The 21,094-nt window shown below is 38.7% G+C and overlaps 1 protein-coding gene and 1 pseudogene across 1 annotated transcript in view; both read left to right on the top strand.

Moving 5' to 3' along the window:
- The window catches only part of LOC115727986 (disease resistance protein L6-like), a 449,825-nt gene that overhangs the window by 197,495 nt on the left and 231,236 nt on the right, over positions 1-21,094 (top strand). The window lies entirely within an intron of this gene.
- Positions 4,577-4,981, top strand: LOC115729847 (annotated as a pseudogene).

The raw sequence follows: 21,094 nt of genomic DNA on the forward strand, positions 1-21,094 counted from the left end.
CCACCACACAAGCTCGGCAGCGAGATGCTCGATCTCCGGCATGCCGCCGCCTTCTTACTCCCCCGTACCAAGATCTCGGCCTCTGTCGACTACTCTGCAGAGATCTCAGTGGAAGGAAAGGCCGACTTCCATAATCCATATAAACCCAGAATCGAATCGCAAAGGAAATATGAACACGTTCATACATGGCCACAAAAATCAAAGAAAAGATCTCTGAATTATTACATTTTCTTCTTTCGCGAACGATTTAGAAAAACAAAAAAAAATCGCACAAGGCCCCTCTCTCTATCTCTAAGGTGCATTGGCGAAGATGATGTGGGAAGACGCTTTTCCGTCGGCGAGCCCAAGCAAGAGTCTCCCTTTAATTTCAACTTCTTCTCTCTCCTATCCAAACCCAAGGTACTACAAGTTCCTGGACCTTGTTGATGGAGGAATTCACTGTTCCCAGTGTTTTGTTAGGACTACTCCTTTGCCTTCGCTTGGTGATTCGTCGGAGACGACGGCGAAGGTGATGTACGAGGCGGTGGCGTGGTTTCTTCACCACAAAGCAGTGCGTCATCGCAGGCGTCAACGAGAAGGAAAGACCGAGTTGCATAAACATGAAGATTTCGGCCTGTGTTTCTGAAGGAAAGAGAAAGAGCATCGGAGAAGACAAATGAAGAGCGAGAAGGTGGAGGGGTGTTTACGGAAGAGAGAAAGAGAGTGAGGGAGGGTTTGCTGAAAAATCTTAACTTTGGGCCCCATTAAACACGCGTCGCTCGCTGGCACCCGGCGGGTACCCAATATTTTATCGCAGCCACATCTTTATTGAATGTGGATGGGAGAGGGAGTGGGGACACCCCATTTATATCATGTCTTAGTCAAATTATTGCATCTTGAGGACAGGAGCCAGAGGGAGTGGGGACACCCCATTTATATCATTGCTTAGTCAAGTTATTGCATCTTGAGGACAGGAGCCAGAGGGAGTGGGGACACCCCATTTATCTCATATCTTAGTCAAATTATTGCATCTTGGGGACCGGAGCCATGTGCACAGTTTTTTTTCAATGATAGAGCTCTATCGATTGGGAATTCAACGAAGATATCCATATCTCTTTACAGCCCGAAAGAAAGGAGCAATAAGTGATTCTAGAAACACAGGCCACCATGAAGCGACGCGTGGAGGTTGCTTTGCCAACAACTTTAGGCCGGTTTCTATTTCTCTTTACATTTGATGATATGCTTTAACTTTTGTTATTGTCTCTCTGTTCTTGTTCTTTTTTAAAAATTACATATTGATGCGAGTTTAATAAAAAAATTCCTACTATTGTCAAAGGGCAACATCGATTCACATCTTTCTTTGCCTTTTTTTCTTAGAGAGAAAGAGCTGAGTCAGAAACCAATAATTCTGAGTCAGATGGGCGCCTTTTCAGGACATCTTCTTCTTCTTTGTTTATGTTGAACAACTCATTGTCTTGTTGCTTGTGTAAAGACGAGATAGAAAAAGATAAGATGCTTCGACCTAAACAATTTTAAAGATAACGGATATAGAAAATACCAGCTTGACAACTTTATGTTCAAGCTCGATAGGAGCAGGTGAAGCTACCCAAGTACTTAGATTCTTAGTCTGGGACAATGGTTTTTCACAAATATTAAGTTGGTAAAGGATATAATTGAACCATCTTTCCTGTTGGTTTCTTTTAAAATAGGTCATGCAATAAGGCTTCAAAGAACATCACTTATGCAGACTTTGCATGTAGCAACAAACCTGGTGACGGAGCTAGCTGTTGCGGCATCTTGTCTCCAGTTTTAATAGTGATCACACGAGCTCTTACGTCTCGCTAAATAACAAAGATTTTCTCTTATAAATGTTATATTTGTGTTTGTTCAACCTGTTCTGGTTGTTTCCGCACGGCGATGATGTAGAGGAAGGCAAACCTAGGCGTGCACCGTCAACTGGCAATACTGTAATTACTAGAGAAGGAATTTCTAGTGTATGCTTATCATTGACGATGATAGAAAATTTAGTGATTGGCTGCTGATATTTTATTTGATAGATCCGTTCTTATGGAACAAGTGTGTGCTTAACCCTGTTGGAGCTCTGTTGATTATCCTTGTTTTCTAAAGTTGGCTTTACATTTTAGTATTCTAGACTTCGCCCTACTTCGATTTTCTTTGCTATGGAAGTATATGTACTTTTCATATACCCTTTTAAGCAATGAATACAATTTTCATTCGGAAAAAAAAAAAAAAAAACTTACATCCGTGTCAGCTTGCTTAATTCTATCAAGATCCAACCAAGAAAAGAAAACATTCAATCAAGATATGTGCGGCCCAAAATTGTTAATCCATTTTTGAAAACCCTGGATCCACAAAGGGGGTTGGGACCCACGTGGGCTCATCACTATTATTTTAGAGTTATTTTATTTCATGCATCATAATATATATTGAATTAGGGAAATGCTTTCCCGACTGTCTTACAATATTGTTAGTTATTTCTGATCGTAGAATCACGTACCATCACCGCGTTTTTTTGCATAAAGCACTCATTAATTAAAAAATCATGAGGTCAAAAATAATGACGATCTTGTCGGACTATCATGATATAAGTTCTCGTTGAATTAAACTTAAAACAATTTCAATCGAAAAGAAAGCGCCCTTGGCAAATTCAGCTCATTTGCCGCCGGGAAAGAAGATCCGTACATGTCTTGTCGGGCGACCGCCACATCACGGTCAAGCAAAAAACTAGTGCTGTCATAGCGGAGGAATCAATTTATATGGTTTGGTTTGGTTTTATTTTCTTCTTCCTCTGTGCACATAAATCTAATCGAAAGCATATGACAAAAGTAAAGAATTCCGGGCATGTTCTTGATTTGGCAACAGATCTGTTTGACCTTTTTTTTCCCCTCCATATTTGTTTCTGGTGATTGAGAAGGTATGCATAAGATGAATAGGCACATGAGATTCAAAACTTAGGCATCAAAGAAAACAATAAAATAGGCAGAACAAGAAAATAAATTGGACACCAAATTTATACATTTCCAAGAGGAATCTAAGTTCGAGCATGCCGGCATATTTAGTTGGACTCACCTTCACTCAAAAGCTTAAGCCAATGAGTTATGGGCCAACTAGGATATATTAATTGCTCAACACCACACCAATTTTTCGATGTGGGATTTCTCTAGTATAGCTTACACGTGTACCTTAACAGTTTCCTTAGCCGGCTTTGTGTGCCACTTTATTATTCGTTCTTTTAAATTTCGACGAACAAGGAACATTTTATTCGGGTCGGGTTTTCGTCTAATGGGTTCAAACTCGAGACACATTATAGCATTTGTATTGCGATCAGATAATGTGTTACATCTGCACATCAAACTAAGGGCGTGGTTAATATATTGAAAGCTTCTTGTTGCTAGAAAGTGTTTTCAATAAATTCGATTTCAGAGAAAGTGGATCACTTTCTAGTATTTGCTTTTACCGGAAACGAAGTATGGAAATAAGTTTTATAGAGCTTGATAACTAGTAAATAGACCAGTAAAAGACAACCATTCTGAGGGACCTAGGCTACAAACTTTACTCAGCATATGCGAAATTGGTATGTATTTTCTCCATCCATTGCATTATCTGCAATTGAGGCAGAAAGACATTGATGGCACACAATTACATCAACTTACTCAATTAAGCGCACCGATGCATGTAAAAAGAATTAACGAAGATTGATCCTCGTGAGATTAACTTGGAAACAAGTCAAACATGGACATCATAGTCAAAAATATGAGAAAGGAAACAAAAGCATTCATGAACCATGGAGAACATATGTAGCCCCAATTTACCTGGGAGCCAAAAGAACGAAAGTTCAAAGGTAAGTTGACACAACCATCACAAGGAAAAATCAAATGTACAGGACATTGACATATAGAACTGATGAGTCTGTATCTCAACTATGGGTGTCAATGGGCCGGATCGGATATAGGCCTGACCCGGCCCGAAACTAATCACCGCCAAGATCGGCCAGACTCAACTATGGGTGTCAATGGGCCGGGTCGGATATAGGCCTGACCTGGCCTGAAACTAATCACCGCCAAGATCGGCCTGGCCCGGCCAGATTCAATACCTGAATCATACAAGATATTCAGGTCTGATATCGGCCCGACCCGGCCCGAAACTAATTAGCACCAAGATCGGCCAGGCCCGGGCCTACTCGATACCTGAATCATATAAGATATTCGGGCCAGGTCGGGTCAGTGGTTTTTTTTTTTTTAATATACGTCCAAGATATTTTGGTCAAAAAAGAAAAAAATACGTCCCGCATATAATTCGGGATCTTCAATTCCTCCTCCGCCCAGCTTTCCCTGTGTAAGTAAAGCAAAGATTTTGACCCAAAAACAAAAAAAAAAAACGTAAAGCAAAGAAAGGAAAGGTGAAGATAAGGTTGAACTCCAAAGTGTCGCCCCAAATTCACTTCAGCTCTTCTTCTTCTTCTTCCTCAGTCTCTCCGTTAGATTAGTCATTACTCACACATTGACCCCCATTGATTCCAGTCGCTCTGCTCGAAGAACCCACAAAGAAGGACGTATTGGGGCAATAGAAGACCGATATGGCGGTGTCAGACGCAGTGGTGGGGAACCTAACGACGTTCTACGTGGCAATGATCGCGGCGATCAAGGCGTATGGGCTAGTGTTGGGCCGTAGCTAGGGTGGCGAGCTCGTGCCGCTCCTCTCCACGGCGGTGGTGGGGCTGATCCTCACCGTCACGCTGGCTTGGGATGTCTCCCAAAAGGCGGCCTGCGCGATCGCCAGGGACGACGACCGCTCCCACGAGGTTTCCTGCAAGGGCGGCATCTGCAGGCACGGCGTCGCCATCAAGTCCCTGGCCTCCCAAGTCCGATTCCGCCTCCCCCAGCAGCAGCAGCCGCCGCAGCTGCACGGCCCTGCCGCTCTGTCAATACGACATCAATTTTCACTCTCTTTCTGTGATGGAATTTTTAAGTTTCGGCCCTGAGTTAGTCTAATAGTACCGGCCCATATTTAAACATTACCAATGTCCGGCCCGCAAATTTCCTAAATTTTCGGGCCGGATCGGGCCGGGCCTTTTTGACAGCCCTAATCTCAACTATGAAAATCTCCCTCTATCTTATGTTAATTTGTCATTAGATTTTCATCCTTCTCGGCGAATGTGCCTGTATCAGACTGGTTGAAAGGGGGGAAAAAACACAAAAAAGTATGTGTGCACATATCAAACTTTAAACCTTACAAATGCTCTCGCTTAGGGCCTTATGCATTTAGGGATGTTACAGGGAGTAGATTGAACATTTCACGTTAAGGGACTTACGGTGAATTTTACCCTTGTTGATCAAACAAAAATATTACACTAAACATTTATGAACAGTTCGAAAATAGGGAAATCACAAAAAAAATTTAAAATTTATTGTAGTTGAGACAATGCAGTTCTAAACCTTCTTGTTTTTTTTTTTTTTTTCCAATTCATTGCTAAACCTTTTGTATTTATTCCAATTCAATACATCTAGCCAACTTTGGCTAACCGACTGACGTGGTAATTTTAAATAATATTTTAGTATTTTTTTCAAATATTATATTTATGCTTTTATTTTTTATGTCTTTCTTTTTCTTCTCATTCTCCCTCCAACTAGTCATAGGATTGGCGATTACATAGAAGAGAGGCTTAGTGAGGTCGACCTCGCTGGCCAAGGCCGAGCTGCACTTAGCGACGACGAGGTCAAGCCTTGCTATGGCTAGGCGAGTTTGATTCTAAAGTAAGCCGACCACATTCATGGTTATAGGTTGGCTAGTTCATTCTGAAAGTCAGTCAGTTCATGCAATCATGCAATTGGCCAAAAAGAAATGCAATCGCTAGACTGCAACAAGATATGGAAATATGCTGGAAGCACCCCGATGACAATGAAAAAAAGAAAACCATGACATACTTTGAATTCATTTGAGATGAGAGCTTAAAAATTGGTCTTTTCAGCTCCTAAAATGCTCAAAAATTGCAGACATGATAATACCGCCATTTCTTAATTGATCGTCCAACCCAGCAGCAGCAGCGGTTGAAACTTTACGCAGACCTAACCTGGGAAACATACTAGAGTTGAATGAATAAATCCATATATAAGAGAAATAAAGACATATATAGAGCGTGCGACTGAAAGACAAATTTACTTCCATATATTCTTGTTAAATTTTGCTTTCAAATTGTTGAGTTGGATGATACGTGACAGTTAGTGAATAAATCAATTTGGGATTTTTGCCCTCTATTTGTCATAATTGTACCGGTTTGGGATTATTCGTGGTATTAACTCAATTTGACGGACACCAATGGAGGGTAAATTTGTCAAAACTGTATTAATTTGAGATTTTCATTGTGGTCAAAAAATTAATTTGGTGTAAATTTATCACAGGCGTACCAATTTGCTGTTTTTCATGGTAAAAAAATAAGTTTATGGTAAATAGATTACAGGTATACTAGTCCGGGGTCTTTCATGGTAAAAAAATTGGTTTTGAAATAAATTTATCATAGGTGTACTAATATGGATTTTTTTTTATGGTCAATAAATTAGTTTGGAGTAAATTTGTTATAAATATATCAGTTTAGAGTTTTTCGTGATATTAACCCTAATATTAGATAGAGATTTACGCCCGTATACAATATATATAGGCGTTTCAACAAAATGCTCACGACATTTTTACATCGGGACCATGAAATTGCATCCAAAGTTAAGTTGATAATAGAGTTTGAAATTAACCTTTCTTATGACAGTTCCCTATATCTTTTCAGGCAGATGCGCACAGCCATTTCTTTGTCCCAAAAAGATGATTTATGATTTTCTTTTGCGTCAAAGCATAATAGATTTGCAACCGTACATAAATGTTCAAAACTACGTCACAATTCAGTATAATTTTTCACATCAGAGTATCATTGAGATGTGGATAGAAGACGGATTGGAATTGATTAGAGCAATTGATAAGAAGGAATGAAAGAGAAGGAAGCAGCGTAACCCTTTCAAGTGGTTGGGGATAATGAAAGAAACAAGCTAGAAACAAGTGTCCGCGACATTCTTGTCATTGCTGCCCGTAACTGTAAGCAGAGTTGATGAAGGGTAAAAAGGGGCAAAGTTACGTTCTTTTATAAGTGGTCAGTAGATCGGTACATTAAGAAGGCAAACTTACATTTAAGGTTCTACAAAAAGGAATCATAAGCAAAAGACAATGACACCCACTAACTCTACCCTTGTATTAACGAACTAATAAAACGTTCACTTTTCAATTTATTAAGTCGCAAAATAGATTCTCATGCAATAAATTGCAAAAGACAATCTCACGTGCAAGATTTATTTCCTCTATCACTTGTCAAGATTCGGAGCACAAAGCGCAACGGAGTAAATTGTAAAAGCCGAGAAAGAGTAATCAAGCCATAATGTTTATTCTGGTTTACCCTTAAACAAGCGTTACATTCACCAAAGCATTCAACTATATTTAGCACATATCTCTCTGTTATAACTTTCAATTACAAGAAAAAAAAAATATTATATACATAAGTAGTAACTACTCATGGGCCAAGCCCGAACTATCCATAAAATATGTGTTAAAACAATAAAAGCCCTCTAGCATCTAGGGGACGCTCGCCCGGGAGCGAAACCCCTATGATAAATTTTTCGTTGAAGCAGAGTATAAACCACACCTCAACATCATCTTGACTACAATTTTTCATTGTCAGCAAGATAAACATTGCAAGATACAAAGTAATATGAGGAGCAACGTTGTCAAGATGTGGATGAGCCTTATTTGAAGTATGTAGACATGGCGGTTTATGTAGCAGTATGATGCAGATGATATTAGTAGTGTATTTCTGGATCGATTGGACCTGCAGAAATCCAATCGGAAGGCGAAATGGTATTGCAATTAGAACCGTCGGACCGGGTCGATATTGTCGGATTGAGCTCAAAGTCGGCTGTCTAAAATAAAACGGCGTCCCGATCAATACTCATTGCCTTTGGCTATGACTAACGATGGATTTTGGTGATTCGGGGTCATCTAAATGGAGATTCTATTTTTTTAGTAATTTTTCGGATTTAATTTTATTTTAGTGGCACTTTTATAATTTTTTGTTTTTGATGATTCGAATCCTAGTAGGGTTAGGATTAGGGTTAACACCCTATAAAAAGGTGTCTTTATGACATTTTTTGGAGATGATTATTATTTTGATTATCGGAATTTCGAGATTTCACTCTTAAGTAAGGATTTGCTTGTTATTTTCACTGAACGTTATGTCACAGTAGGAATTAATCAAGCTATCCTTAACTACCATGCCATCTCTTTGTTCTATTATTTCAATATTTTCTTCTTCTTTTTTAATCTCATGAAGAACAATCTAAGAGATCAAATTACCCTAAAAGCCAAGAAAAAGATAACATCCTAAACTATATGAAGTTCGATTAGGCCTTTTTTTTAGGAGGATGGAATGAGGAACTTTCATGAATGATTAGGACAACAAAGGGTAAAGATTTGGTGGCGAGACTCCTCAAGGTATCTTTCCTCTTAACCATACGTTGTATTTGGGTGAAGTACAACTGTAGGCGGTTTCAAAGCAAGTCAACCGACATCCATATTATTTTGGCCAAGTTACGTAAAAATATAAGAGGTAGAGTTTCATTTTACCAAAAAATTAGACCTTCCCAGACAAAAATACTTTTGGCTACTTTGTGGAGAATTCCTACCTCTAGTTTTTGAATTATCATCTCTATTTATAATGCTGGGAGATGTCCCTAAGCTGCTGCATTTCATCTGCTCTATAATATTTACATCTTTGACAAACAAAAAAATGAAATTCGATTAAGCCTATTTCTGAAGCTCATTGTTAAGACCTTACTGTCCAATAGGGACTCTACTTCTTTATTAATATTTTATTTTTTTTATTATTCTTCTTTCTCCTATGGTCATCTCCTTCTCAGTCCAATTATGGTGCGCGAACTAATGTTCTTTCTTTGTCCTTTTCTTTCGCGTTTTTGGAGCGTTACCATGCCCAGCCTTAGTCCCTAAACCCACGGATCTTCTCTTCCTTCTTTTCTTGTTTAGCTTTATTACAGATGAAATTGCATCGCCAATAGTCATTTTGGAAGGTATACATAATTAAAAAAAAACAATTATGAAAAAAAATTATTATCCGATAACATCATCAACATTTTTTATCCCTTTTTTTTAGCGAGCAAGTTAATTTCAGATAAAGGCCATCGTGTTTATTATTTCTCATCATTTCTATCTTATAACCATATAAATTAGGAAAATAAATTCAAAGAAAAATGGAGGATAATAGGGCAAGTAATGTTATTTTGGTTTTTTAAATTTCTTGTATACTTTTCCATTTATGTAGAAACATTGTGTTGATAAATAAGATTTTCTTTTTCCTATTTATTTATTTATTTATTTTTAATTTGGGCAAACATAGGGATGATGATGAGCAGGGATGCTACACATAAACAAGGACATGAAGGTAACTAACGCGTCGGTTAAGTCTTGACAGGATCCTCAACATATTATCACTCCTCGGGTCGGTGTTGGCGGGGTGGACCTCTGATCGCATCGGCCGCCGTTACACAATCGTCTTGGCAAGCCCGCCAATACAACTGTTTAACAACGATCGATACAATCGAAGGTTCGCCCTGCCATCATCGATCGGAGGAGCAATAACACGTTGAGGACCTGTTGGACTTAAGCTACACGTTGGTTACGTTCAAGTCCTTTTTCATGTATACCGTTGCCCCACTCATCACTACTTTGCGTGCCCAAGGTCCAAATAAAAGGGAAAGAAAAGAAAAGAAAAGCTTATTTATCATTACAATGTTCTTACATAAATTTTAATCATAATCAAGAAATTGCAAAAATAAAAAATAAAAAATACCTCATGCCCTGTTATCCTCCCTTTTTCTTTAAATTTTTTTCTCTAATTTATGCTGATATATGATAAGAATCAAGAGAAAAAATAAACACGATAGACTTCATTCGAAATTAACTTGCTACACTAAATTGAAAAAAAAAAGGAGAGAAAAATGTTGATGATGCTATCTCAAAATAAGTATTCCTTGTTCTTTTTTCTTGTTGTTGCTTTTTCTCATTGCCTGTACATTAGAAAAATGACCATTAGCGAAAGATTTTGTCACTCTCGAGTTCAGGAAGCTTCCCTCTCTCCAAATCTTTATTACACTTTCTATCATTCTTGCTCAACTCACTCATCGTTCTTCATCCGTTCACTCATATATACGCATCATAGAACCCATGTATTGGGAAGCAAGAACATTTGTAGACAGAGAACCCATGTATTTGAAAATGCATTTGGCCAAAGGACACTTACTCAGAGAGAACGAATTCAGCAAAAGATAATCTGTAATCTAAAATATGTTAAGACGAACAGATACGCAACTATGTGAGGCACATTAAACTCGAGATAATCGCCGCCACTGTCAGACATATAGAGGAAACATGGAAGCACCAATTCAGATCCATCAAATCCTTATTCAGTATCATTTTCCTCTCAGACGTTGGTCATATAAATGGGACTCAACCTACCAGAGCAGAGCAGAGATGTAATTACTTTGGAGATGCAGTAGATGATCCAGAGCAGTGGCCGAATGAAGAGCTCAAGTCCCCAAAGCGTCCTAGCTGATGGTCAGCACTGTGTAAGAAATCTCGAGCGGGACATGACCTTTTCGGACTTCCCCGTGGTGGAAAAGGGCGAACGCCGAATGAGAGAGAGAGAGAGTTTCTGAATCGTACTCCCGAACGAATGCCTCCCAGAAAGTCTGCTTAAATAGGAGAAGGGCGGTCAGTTAGATGCCTGCGGCCTCGAAATGAGAGAGCGCTTCGGCATCATCAGTTAGAGAGCGCTTCTTTTGGGGAGGGTTTTGTTGTTTGACTTGACTTGGCAAGTGGGCTTCTTCTCCTCTCTTATCTCTAAATTTTAGTTGGCCAACACGGTTAGTATCACAGAATCGTGAGATTACGAGTGTGCTTGGCTTGCTGAAATTTGGTTGGTTTTACCAATTATCTGCTTGATAAATCCTAATTTGGGAAGAAGGCAAAAGAATAATGAGATCACTCAAGTGGGAGGCTGCTCGCGGACTTTTGCGCACCTTCTTTTGTGGAAAATAGAATGCATCGGCACCTAATGGAACTTTGATGTTTTCATGGAATGAAAAACTATTTCAAACATATTAATACAAAACGATGATAGAGCTGGGTTTTCGTGGATTGAGCGATGTTTTTTGGCCTGTTTGGAGATCTTTTTGGCTCCAGTCGATTATTAATACAAAACCAGGGGTCTCCTGTAGATCACTGGTATTCGGTTGCAAATTTAATTTCACCACAAAAGAGATAGACTAGCTACCTACAAGGGCCTCCGTGGCCTGTCCATTTGATATATAGGAACAGTGGGCTGCACGGATGCGTTCTTTATTTTAACATGTCGATACCTGCATGCCTTGCATTTCTTGTTGGTAGGAATCTTTGCCCCTTTCCTGACAATACCCTCTACTTGTTTCACATCGAAGGGATTCCCGAGGTCCAGACGAGCCTCCGATAAAGCCTTTTAATATCTTGTATAGGACCAATTTGGAGATCGTTGTGACTTCAGTCGATTATTGTTAGATTTAGCGAAACGATTTCGTTTTCCTAAGCAAAAAAACATTGTCTCGATCAAGTTTTTCCACGTCAACTCGCCAATCGTGCCGTGTAGGATGATGGGTGATGATTGGACCACTACGTCAGCAATTAAAAATAAAAATTAGCCAAAAAAAGTATATTGGAATTTCACGCAACTATAAAGGACTACATTGGAATTATTTCAGTAGGTTTGGGGCTACATTGATATCCAGACAATAGGTTTAGTGTTAAAACGATAAATTTCCCAAAGAGTTATCCATTGAAATTGCAATATCACAAATCCACATGTTGCGAATATTTGTATAATAAAATGGACAAGCATTAAAATCCACAAATGTTCATGTCCTTCCAGTCACGTTTTCCTTTGTACCACATCATTTCAAACAAATTTTTACCATGATTTAAAGCTAACATATAATTGATTCAATTATTAAATCATGAATGGTCATTTATTATTGTTTATAAAATCTTCTAATCAAATTAGTGAAACTAACCACCTGAGAAAATCTACTAGTGGAGGATGGCCTCCTACGATAAGAGACAGAACGCTCAAGGGAGAGCCAAAAGGATTTGACATCAAGAAAGTTCATGGGGGAATCTATTATTTATTATCTACACACATGCATAAAGTATAGGGAGCCTCCTACTTTCAAAGGCCATAAATTGATTATTGTATTTTATGGCTCTCATATTTCAATTTCAAAACTTGAATATTTCCATCTTATAAAGAAACCGATAGGACAATTTCGCGAAATCTTTTAACTGTCATTTTTTTTTATGTACAAGCGATGTGTGCATTTTACTTTGGAGATGCAGGAGATGGTCAAGAACAATGGTCGAAGGAAGCGTCTTTGTTGATGGTCGGTGTGGAGGAAGAAATCTCAAGCGAGACGTGAGTTTTTCAGACTTCCCCATGGTGGAGCAGGGCGGACGAGAGAGAGAGAGAGAGAGAGAGACAGAGAGACAGAGAGAGACAGAGAGAGACAGAGAGATACTCGAAAGCAAATATTAGCAAGGAAGAGATGATAATTACTCTAATACGTGCAATTAAATTTTGAAAACTCACCAATTCCTCTTAAATACCTAGAAGCCATCATCATTCTCTTGACAGTCACGGACTCCGACAACATTAAAATTTTAATTTTATTTTCTTGATTGGGGAGATGTGCAAATATAAATGTCAGTGGTGTGAAAAGACGTTACAAAATAAAAAAACACCATACATAGTTTTTGCAACCATAAATGATTAAAATGCCAAATACACGATCATAATGACTCACTTGGAAATCAAAGAAAAGTACGTACAATTTAAAAGTCAGTCATGCACACAATTCTAGTGGATTTACTGTTCTGGAAATGGCTGGAAATTCCTGATTTTCCAAAAATAAATGGGATATGGTTTTTCTTCTTATGATAATTTCAGGTCGTCAATTCTCATAATTTCAAAATACTTCAGAGTATTTGAAATAAAGAATGGACTGTGAGCCGTTTAAATTAGTTATTAGAGGCCAGACCCTCTTTCTTTAGATATTCTTCAATACAAGTAGCGAGAACATCGACATGAGAGAATCCTACTTGACAATTTCATTAGTCAGAGTTTCATGGAAAACATTTATAAAAGGAAAGAAGCATGGCTTCATCTTCCTAGAAACAACAGTTTCTTTCTCTGATTTTGATGCACAAGTCTAGCACTAACAATTAGACAATCATAGCTTATGAAAAGAATTAAGCAAAACAAGAAAATGTCTCATTGCTTATCAGATGATATTGAATTAAGCAAGTACATATCCCTCCACTAATCTCTGCAAAATAGCAGCAGTTAATCACGCATAAAATAGTTAGAATGAAGTTCACCAAACCAAATGCTAATCACTTGTGATGGGTGTCGTTTGATCTGTTGGGATTTATTGAGATTAGCTCCGTCGAGCGTAAGCCGTGCAACGGGTTCGATTGCACCATGCCCGTTGAGAATCGGAGGCGCAGCGCTTGCTATCAAGTCTAAATCCAAAAGTTTGATCGACAACTATTGAAGGTGAAAAACTCACTTGATAATTCTCACACAAGAGAAACACTCAAGGAAGGAGACGAATGAACTACTCTATTTGCTGAATTCACCTTGTTCACCTTACGTAAACAATTACAAGACTCGCCTATATATAGACATCTTACATGACTCTTCGACTACACAACCTTTCGACTGACTCATCTAAAATTCCAAGAAGATAAACACCTAGAAACACAAACAGTCGCCATTGAGAATTTAAAAAGACTCTTGAAAGGAATGATACAATAATGACACTTAACACCTTCGTCGAATAGACGTCCATCGAAAATAAAAAAAGTCTATTGACAATGAACAGTATAGACTAATCAAGAAGAATCTAGAGATAGGCGGTGACTTCTTCAATACTCCTCTCACCGACTACTCTCTCTAAGGACAGATATTGCGACCATACCAAGTTGAGTTCAAAACTCTTCAAACTTTGCAGTTCCAAGACCTTTGGTGAAGATATCAGCAACTTGATCACATGTCTTCGCATATTCCATCTTTATGTAGCCCCGTAACACCTTCTCTCGAAGAAAATGGTAGTGCACTTCCACATGCTTTGTCCTGGCATGGAAAACTGGATTCTATGCCAAGCTTATAGTAGATAGATTATCACAACACAATGTCATCGAATAATCTATCGATTGATGAAGATCATCCAATAACCGCACTAGCCACATACTCTTCTGAGCTGCCATTGCTGCTGCTCTATATTCAGCTTACGTCGTAGACAGGGACACAATCGGCTGTCTTTTATTGCACCAGGTTACCACTACTGATCCAAGATTAAATGAGTATCCCGTAGTCGATTGTCGTATATATCGATCTCCAGCAAAGTCGGCATCCCAATGACCGACCAACCCACCCGATGAGGCTTTCTTATACAGAAGCCCAAAATCAAACGTCTTCTTTACATACCTAACGCTTAGCTACATCCAAATGAGGCTTCCGTGGTTTTTCCATGAATCGGCTTACTACTCCCACTGCAAAAGCGATGTCAGGCCGAGTTATGGTTAGATAAATTAGACTACCTACCAATTGCCTGTACATGGTCAAGTCTTCTAGCTCTCGTCCTTCATTGGCACACAACTTTGCATTCCCATCTAATGGAGTGGATATAGGTTTGCAATCAAGCATCCCGAATTTTTCCAAGAGATCTCGTGCATACTTATGTTGACATAAGAATAGTCCTTCCTTTGTTTGATCAACCTCGAGCCCCTTAAAGTGTTTCAGCTCTCCAAGCTCCTTCATCTGAAGCCGCATGGAGAGGTTGGCTCTGATTTGGCATATCACCTCTTCATTATCTCTAGTGATGATGAGGTCATCCACATAGATTAATACAACTGCAATCTTTCCATCTTCTGCCTTCACGAACAAGCTTGAGTCTGCTAGAGCTACAGAATAACCGCCTTTCAACAAGAATTCTGCAATCTTTCCATACCATGCTCTCGGGGCTTGCTTTAAGCCATAGAGTGCTTTCTTTAGCTTGTAAACATATTTTGGATGAGTTTTACTCTTGAAACCATCCGGCTACACCATGTATATAACTGGATCGAGTTCTCCATGCAAAATTCCGTGGACATTCAACGTGCTTCGTGACCTCCAAACACTCAATTTATCGTGTTGTCATGAGATTCAAGAATTGTTGGAGCTTCCTACAAGTTTGACTTGTCTACTTCTTAAATGTGAATCATTGCTAGTCCCTAATCTGTCTAACCTTACAAGTTTGGTTGAACTGCGACATCACTTGCAACTTAAGTTGGATTGGGAGGTTGTCCAGACTGAAAAAGTTAGAGTTGGATCTGTTTGATGTCCATGCATCTCCAGAGTTAGCTTCTCTTTCTAATCTGGAAGAGCTTCTTTTGCGACCCCTATACTTAGTGCAGCTTCCTTCCTCCGACTGGAGTTTGAGAAATTTGTCAACTTGACAGTTCTATGGGTGTGATATGGAAGACATTCCACTCGACGGACTCCAACGACTGGAGATATTAACTGTTCACAGTTGTAAACGGCTTCAGAGATTGTCCATTCCTTCGGGACCAAGGGAGCTATGACAAGTGGATGTGTCAACATGTCCAAAGCTAGTTGAGATACAAGTTGTGGGTCTTTCGAAATCATTTGAACTCTTGAGCATTAAGATGTGCAAATCTCCAACAGGCATAAGCGGTTTATCTCACATGAAGAACCTGGAAACTTTGAGAATCAATAACTGTTATGTACTTACTAATGTTGAGGGCCTTGACGAGGTACAGTCTTTGAAATCCTTGGAGGTCACGTGATGCACGTCATTGAGAAGCTTGATTGAGGCATCTTGTACAAAAATACCAGATGATTGCGTCGTATTTATAATGTGGTGTGGAGACTATCGATTCTATATCGGAAATGCCTTTCAAGAGTTACAGAGAGAAGATTCTTCTGAATATATCAAACAAGATACGACATATTCTTCATCATTCTGTGGGACTTTTGTTTACTTCCCTTTTAGGCCAAATATCCCCCTTTCTTTAGCGATGCAATATCCCCTTTTAAAGTTGCCATTTTTTTTTGTTACACTGTAATTTCTTAGGTGGCTAATTTATTTCCTTCGTTTTCTGGTGTTGGATATTTGCGGTTCCTAAAGCAATCTGTCCTCCCTCTTTTGAGGTTCCTAGTTTGTGTTGTTACTGTAATTACTTAGGTTGCAAACTTTTTTGTATCTTCGTCACTTTTCTCGACTCACGTTCTTGATGTTGGATAGTTTTGGTTCTTTAATTACTATTGCCGGTAAACTCATTGAATCATTCTTTAAATATTACTCATCAAAATTGCTTGCAGAGACTAGATATTAGATAATGGATCACCAAGTATAGATGTCAAAAGCAACATATGATGGTTTTTTGTCTACTAAATTTTTCTTATAATTTTGCAATAGGCATAATAAATGCACAAACTTAATGTTTTATATAATAATAGTACTTGTGATTATTTGATTTGATTATTGCATTAATAAGCCGTGGAGAAATTAATGTCAGATGATTATATCGTAGTTGTACAAAAGAACAAATAAAAGAACTCATTAGATTCCTCCACGTGTCGCCACATGGGAAAATGAATGATGAACAACGGGCAGTTTATTCATACTACACGATCAGTACCTCTGCAAATTCATAGTACATGATTATTTCAAAGTAAACTAAATCACATATTGCTTAAATAAATAGTCATGTGTTACGTCAGGATGTAACTTTTCTATGAGCGAACGTATTATTTCACTAGAAAGTTCAACTTTTGGACAAAAAGAGACACTAATTGATGTTGAAGCATATTACTTTAGATTAAGAAAGAATACAACATAAGACAGGCTATCATAGACTGATGTAAAACAATGTGTCCCACGTTTATGGTTTTTCATGCGAAAAGTAGAAAATATAGCTCCTTTTTAGGCTCCATTTGTTTCATGGAAAATAACTTCTCGAAAATCGTTTTCTAGATTTTCCTGCATTTTGTTCACGGAAAATAAGCTAGTCTAGTAAAACACTTTCCACCCATGCAAAAAGTCCCTCCAAAAGTGAGGAAAATGTTTTCCTTTTTTGAGAAATGAATATTATTTTCGTGTCTTTTCTTCCTTTTCCTTTCATAACTCTTTTGTTTATAATTATTTTTTCACTTTGTTTTCATTTTTTATTTATTTGTTATAAATTTGAAAATTTTGTATTTTATATTTTGTATTTCTCTTTTTCTTTTTTTATTTTCTTCTTTTTTTTTTCTCTTTTCTTTTTTTTTTCTTTTCTTCTTTTTCCTCCTTCCTCCAGCCGCCGCTCCTTCCTCCTTCCTCCGGCCACCCTATGATTGTCCATGACTCGGCCAAGCAAGCTTGAGGCTAGCTCGAGATCGCCGAGTTATGAGCTTGCCCTATCTAGGAGCTCGCCGACCATGGCCGGCCACAAGTTGTCGGATCCGGAGAGCTCGAGGCTCGCCGGCCATGGTCAAGCTTGAGCTCGCTTGCCACCGGGTGCCGATCGTCGCCGTAGGCGGCAACCCACTGAAATCAGAAGAAAAAAAATTAAAAAGAAAAAATAAATAATTAAAAAAATTGAAAATTTTTAAAAAATAAAAATGAAAAGAATGAACAGAAAAATAAAAAAAATTATTAAAATGAGTTCATGGAGGAATCTTATTTTTCATACCAAAAAAACGTTTTTCGGGTCTCTTTCATAGTTTAGCCAAACACTGGAAAACATTTTTTGGAAGTCTCGCATTTTTCGCGAAACAAACGAAGCCTAAGAGTAGATAGCTAACATTAGAAGATAGTGATACATGAAGTACATAATCCAAAAAAGAGTATATTATTGTAATTAAAGTGAATATAAGATGAAGGATTAAGTTCACTAAAACAATGACATTAAAGTTAGAAACAGAAACGGAACTTGATATGGAATTAGAATAGCAAGACTCTTACTTCTTCTTCTCTTTTTTTTTTTTTTTTTCTTTACTTGGCATGGTATGGGATAATTAGTGCAAATGATGCTGAATTTTAAAGAAACAAAATTAGCAAATTGTACTAATAATCAAACCTTCAAGGTTATGTGGAACAAAGCATAAGGTGCTATATTTGGTTTCGGGTAAATATGATCCAAATACGTATGTTGTTTGTGAAAGATATTGAAAATTCTCTATATTGATAATGAATAATTGTTTACACTTTACATGATTTTGTAGGGAAATGTACAGAAGATCGATTGCTTAATTTAAGCAAAGAATCCCAAAATATATGCAACAAGAAAGGTAACAAAATAACAGAAAATAATATCAAAAAATCAAACTTGATTACATTCCTTTATACGCCCCCGCAAGATGGAGTTGCCATCGTAAACACCAATCTTGTGTCGAAGTTGATTAGCTCGTTGTCTTGATAATGGCTTTATGAGAATGTCGGCGAGTTGATCGTATGTCGAGAGATGGGAGACTTGAAGACGGTGTGTTTGGACAAGCTCTCGAACAAAATGGTAGTCAATAGCAATATGTTTCATGCGAAAATGGAAAACCGGATTAGCACGGACATATGTTGCACCAATATTGTCACAATGGATGACAGGGGGTTGTGTTGAATGAATTGCTAGCTCTTGAAGGAGATTTTGGACCCAAAGAAGTTTAGCCGAGGTTGTGGCAATGGCCCTATATTCGGCCTCGGTAGAGGAGCGTGCAACAGATTTTTGTTTCCGAGAACTCCATGAAATGGAATTAGCACCAATATAGATAATAAATCTAGAAGTGGAAGTACGGTCATCTGAGTTACCAGCCCAGTCAGCATCAGAGTAAGCATGAAGTGTCGAAGTGGTATCACGACGCAAGTGTAAGCTGTGAAAGATAGTACTCTTGAGATAGCGTAGTAGTCTCTTGGCTGCCGTCCAATGGGTATCGGTGGGTTTATGCATGAACTGTGATAACTTATTGATTGTGTAAGCAATGTCTGGTCGGGTAATAAGAAGGTATTGTAAGCCACCAATTAAACTTCGAAAATCCGTTGGATTTGTGAGTTCGATGCCACCATGAATAGTCAAAGAAGTACCCGTTGTCATGGGTGTGCTAACCTCTTTAGTAGCAGTCATTTTATGGCGCTCAAGAAGGTCCCGAATATACTTGTGTTGGGATAAAAGTATACCATGTTGACTAAGTACTACTTCAACTCCTAAGAAGTAGTGTAGAGACCCAAGATCTTTCACAGAAAATTGATAGGAGAGCAAGGCAATGAATTGGTTCACAACTTTGGAATCACTTCCGGTGATGATGAGATCATCAACATAGACTAGAAAATACATGTATGTCCCATTTTTGGAGTAGATAAAAAGGGAACTATCCACTTTGGAGTTGACGAAAGAATGATCAAGGAGAAAGGCACTTAAGTCATTGTACCATGCGCGAGGAGCCTGTTTGAGCCCATAAATTGCTTTGCGTAATTTGCAGACATGATTGGGTTTGATAGGATCCCTATAGCCAGGAGGTTGCATCATATAGACTTCTTCTTCAAGAGTACCTTGTAGAAAGACATTATTTACATACATCCGTTATAAATCCCAACCACGCATAAGAGCCAAGGATAGAACTATTCGAATGGTGGTAGGTTTGATAACATGAGTGAAGGTTTCTTTGAAGTCCACACCAGGCCTTTGATGAAAGCCTTTGGCCACCAAACGAGCTTTGTACCATTCTATACTACTATCGGATCGTCGCTTGATTCGATACACCCATCTGCAGCCAATAATGTTAAACGAAGGATTATGGGGAACAAGTTCCCAAGTGCCATTGCGAAGTAAGGCATTGATTTCGTCTGACATAGCAGCCCGCCATTTGGGATTAGTTGAGGCTTGAGTAATCCCACTTGGTTCAATGGGTTGAGGTAACGGATGTTTAGTGGTGAGGGTATGGATTTGTTTGGGTTTGTAAATATTGTTTCTTAAACGAGTAATCATAGGGTGGGTACGGATGGGAGGGTTTGACTCGAGTTGTGTAGTAGGATTGGCAGGTAAGGTGGTGGTGCGCTCGGGTAGGAATTCGTGAATAGAACTTTGGTTTGGGACATTACTAGAGAGAGAATCGGAAGGAGCATGTGTGGTGTCGGTTTGGACAGCAATGTCAAGAGTGTGGTGTGGCTCATTTGGTGCTGGTGCGGTATTGAGAAGTACATTTGTATTCGAGGAAGATAATACAGACCGAGGAGTGCGTTGCGATGTTACCTGCGGGCTTGGCGGAGGCGGAGCGGGATTAGGCAGCAGCACGGACGGAAGAGATGGAACCGAACAGGATGCCAATGGTGGAGTTGGATGATGTGAAACAGATCGACCGAGGGTGGCATAAGGGAAAATATGTTCTTCGAACACAACATGACGAGAGAGAAAGAGACGTTTGCTAAACGGGTCAAAACATTTGTAAGCACTTTACATCAAGCTGTAACCGAGGAAAATACATGGACGAGATCGGAAATCCAATTTGGTTTTGGTGTACGGACGTAACCAAGGGTAGCATAGACATCCAAAAGTACGAAGTTTGAGATAATTCGATTTAATACCAAAAAGAGCATGATAGGGAGAGTGAAGATCTAGGGTGCTGGTTGGAAAACGATTAATGAGATAACATGCAGTTTGAAAAGCATAACTCCAAAATTCGAATGAAAGAGTGGCTTTATGGAGAAGTGAGAGACCAGTTTCAACAATATGTCGATGACGATATTCCGCAATGCCATTGTGTTCTGGTGTGTGAGGAGGAGTGGTAAGGTGAGATATACCATGTTTTATAAAAAAATCTTTTGAGTTTAATGTATTATTCTCCGCCATCAGAGTAAAAGGTTCGAATAGATTGTTGAAACTGTTTTTCCACAAGTGGTTTGAATTGTTCAAAAACGGATGTAACATTAGATTT

This window comes from Rhodamnia argentea, chromosome 4 (genome assembly GCF_020921035.1).
Source record: "Rhodamnia argentea isolate NSW1041297 chromosome 4, ASM2092103v1, whole genome shotgun sequence".
NCBI lineage: Eukaryota > Viridiplantae > Streptophyta > Magnoliopsida > Myrtales > Myrtaceae > Rhodamnia > Rhodamnia argentea.